This window comes from Vicia villosa, unplaced genomic scaffold, assembly GCF_029867415.1.
Source record: "Vicia villosa cultivar HV-30 ecotype Madison, WI unplaced genomic scaffold, Vvil1.0 ctg.000121F_1_1, whole genome shotgun sequence".
Taxonomy (NCBI): domain Eukaryota; kingdom Viridiplantae; phylum Streptophyta; class Magnoliopsida; order Fabales; family Fabaceae; genus Vicia; species Vicia villosa.
The window spans coordinates 208984-213257 of NW_026705023.1; positions in this window are offsets into that span (position 1 = coordinate 208984).

Here is a 4274-nt window from a genome sequence, read left to right on the forward strand (position 1 = left end):
ATCAGAAGAATTTGCCCAAGGTACGACTAATGACTAACAGTTATCCCGAAAGACAAGATCACTCCAGGAGCAATGTATACAAGGGGCATGACATGCTTTGTCCAATCAATCTGGGGCAATTAAGTCAAGATTCCAATATTCCCTCAAGAATTCCAAACAATCAGGGGCATGCACCCAAGTGGGTCTGAAGCTACCTCTCGATCAGTCAGGGGCATCATCCTCAATTTATGATTACTAGGGGCAGGTCACCCATAGTATATATCTCAGAAGGTCCTCACAAGGAGAATCTCTCCAGAGTCCCTACTAGCTGGGGCAAAGCTATGCAAGGCCTATCCGATACTTTAACCAAGACCCATTGGTGTGTCCCAATCAATACAAGGCCAGGAACATCAGTTACTATAACTACCGGGGGCAATGTTCACGGCATCCACGTCTTCCCACAGATCATATCCCCACAGAGCTTTGTTCAAGTAGCTATCTTCTATCCCTCTGATCGGTAAAATAGCAAGTGTACTATTTTTCCTCTGTAGTAATAACAGGGAAATTCCCCGAATGTCGATCTCAAGGACTGCACGTTAATATCGAGTTTCAATAGTGGTTCAATTAAACAAAAACTATATTTGGAGTTTTGATTTGCAACTATATATTAACAATTAATAAAAATGACAGAAAATTGACTAAGTGGTTTTAACAAATATGAGAGCATGCTAGGGTAAAGTGTATGATTTGCCCTGTAATAACCTTGAATTTTGATTTCTTCAACAAGTTCATAACCTTTAATTACCGCCCATTAGATTATTTTCCCCTAAGTCCTTAGTGGGAAAACTTTGAACATTCATCCTAAATCCTAAGTCCTTAGAGAATTATGATGAAATCAAGCCTTTATGTTATCAAGAGTTAATCGGTAACTATAGGGTATTCCTAGTCCTAGGTGATATCTACTATAGTCTAATCGTACAAAAACCTTAACATCCGCTGTCCAGCTGGTTGTTAATCGTAAATCAATCTTGTTGGTCCGACAAAGAAAGCATAAAAACCTTGTACAATTAAATTAAATAAGAAAACAAATCTATTGATGAACTCAGGAATTCAAAATCATTACAGAATTAAATCAGGGACATCCCCTAGCATTAGTGTTTAGTTACTCATATTGTTCAAAGAAAACAAAACATAAAATAGAGACATTACAAGAACTGAGATGAAAGTTGATCTTCAATCGCTTCCGTTCATGAAAACCTTCTTCTCTCCCAAACCCTTGTTTTCTCCAATCTTTAATCGTGTCTTCTCCTAGCCAAAAAGTCCTTTTCTCCTTCTCCAAATCACTTATTTATCCTCATAGGTTTTCTAGTCTAGGTAAAATACCAAAACTGCCCTCTGGTTCTTTAGAAATCACAAAATGCTGAATTTCTAAAATCTGACGCGCAGGCTGACACGGCCGTGTCAGCTGACACGGGCTGCCCGTGTCAGCCTCCGAATTCAGAATTTGTCTTTGACTTCAACATCAAAGTTGTAGCCCTTTTCGTTAGCGAAATTTTGCCACCAGAACCGCGTCATTCCGAGTTACGAAGCTCTAGTTATGATCAAAATACTACACGCTTGTCACGATGAGAAACCTGCTGAAAATTTCCAGATCTCACACTTGCTAACACGGGCCGTATCAGCCCCCTGACTTTCATCTCTGTTGAATTTTCAGCTTCTTTTACACCAACACTTGTGAAATTTCCATCTGATCCAGAGTTAACCTACAACCACCAAGTAGAGAGATCAAAAGCATCTAAAAAGACATAATTATAAAATAAATAACATAATGCAAGCTAATTAACAAAACAAAGGGAAATCAATGAAAACTCTTAATAAACAACTCAAAGTGTTACAAAACTTGATGATCTTGTGCCGAATTCATAATAAAACTAGGTAGAAATGGTGATCGATCACAACCCCAAACTTATCTCATTGCTTGTCCTCAAGTGATGCAAGAGATCAAACCGAGGTCACCTTGAACTTTTCTCTCCACAACACAGCCGATGTCTATTGTAACTTGCTTTCACTTTCTTGATTAGGCTTTTGGTGCATCGAACCATGTTATCTATTGCATGTCCGTATCAGAGTATCTTTTACTTGCAAACTTTTCACACTTCTCACCAAGTCTCTCCGGGTTAAAGTGTTTTTCGCTCAAAATTATGATATGTCATACCAACCCTTAACTTTGAATCAATCCTACTTTCACTTACACAAACAGAATTCACACAATTTTTGAGGTCTTTTATGGTTGTAACGGGGCTTAGGTAAAAGGTGGGGTAAACAAGGAAATGGATATGCAAATGGTTTTGTGGTTCAACAATTATGTTATATTTCTCGTCTTTGTGCTCATATTTTTGTGAGGGGTTTATTTTCTATACTCTCATGTTTCACCCATATTTTTTTTCGGGCTTCAATCATGCTTGAGTTCTTCATTTTCGGGCAAGTGCTTTTAAACCTTTTTTTCTTTGTGCTTTACACATCTTTCTTTTTAATTTTTTTTCAACACATACACTTGCCTTTTCTTTCTTTAGCATAACCCCAAACTTAGAGTTTTTGCACAAATCCAAGAAAACAATTATTACATAACTGTTGAATACAAGGGTATGAACAACTATGGCCATGGGTTACTCATATGGTTATACAAACAAAGGGATATAGGCTCAACGGGGTTTAGCAAAGGATAAAACATACAATGGATGATGGAAAGAAAGGCTCGGATGGTAAACAAAAATATTGCCTCAGTGTGTGTTTTCATATTTGTGATGTGTTGGTAGGACGAACGCAAAATACGAGTGGTAAGGGCATACCTGATTGCACTCTCATGATGATTATCAAATGTGTTTGGCTTTTTGTGTCCCTCACCATGTTGGATAAGCTTGCAGATTTAAAACACCCCTCATGACATGTAACTTCTTTTTCTGGCTCGAATACACCATATACCTTCTCAATCTAATTCTTCAAGTTGCGTCCAACATTCATTTTTCTTTCAGCTGCATCAACTTCCTGGGTGCCTCGGGGAAATAAGTTCAGGTTGCACCTTTCATCCACTAACTACCATTCATCATTCATCCGACATCCATCAATCAATCTATAACACAGTGTCTAAAACAAAACAAAACCAAAAACAAAAACAAGAAATGCATAAAATGAGATAAAAGCAATGGAAGAAAACTGAAAGAAAACCCCCCCACACCTGAACTAAACATTGGCCTCAATGTTTTCGAACAAGAGTGAGAAGGGTGACTTACAGAGGGTTATGCCCTACCAATTTCCGCTTCATAGCTTTCATTAGTAATGCCCCATTTATTGCCTGAAAACACAACAAAACAAAACGGAAAATGTTATTAAAAGCGTGGGTTGCCTCCCACGAAGCGCTTCGTTTAACATCTCATGGCTCGACGGTTCATTCCCCTTGTTAGGGTGGCATATATGACACAAAGAACACATCACCTTTTTTCTTTCTCTTGTTTGGTAGCAATCCCATGAACTTAAAGTACTAATGATGTTGCTGCCAAATCCCTTTTAGTTTTATTTTATTGAACAAGGCATAAATGTCTTCCAATACTTTGTCAATTTCTTGTCTTTCATCTGCCTTGTTGTAAAAATAGTTTTTGGGGATACTCTTTTGTTGAAGATTTTCTTGTTGGATGTCCACATCTTCACAAATTGTTAATTTTGTGGTTTCATCCAAAACTCAACCATCTTCAAGTTTCCTTATTTCTTTTTCCCCATATTTCTTTTTTACCTCAAAATTCTTCTATTCTTACTGCATCCTCTTCATCTGATGTTATGCATTTTTCTTCTGGTTCCACATATTCTTCTTCTAACTCTAACTTTCTCCAAATAAATCTATCTGGATAAAAGTTAGCTCCCTTACATTCATTCATAAGGATTCTTACCTCCTTTTTATATGCTTTAAAAATTTTAGTCGCCTCTTCCAAAGTGACTCCCGAATCAGGCGACCAACATGCAGGAGATACAGGTGGCAATATATCAAAACAATACATAGCTACAAAACTCAGACAATTTGTTAGTAGCAAAGTATAGAAGAATTCATGAAGAAAAAAATAATCTGACTTTTTTTTTCTTTTTTATAATAAAATTAAATTCAAATAAACAAAAACTAAAATAAAATTTTAGTTGACGAGCAACAAATTTCAATTGAACTAAAATCAAAACTCTATATTTTGGCAGTCCCCGACAACGGCGCCAAAAACTTGATCGGTAAAATAGCAAGTGTACTATTTTGCCTC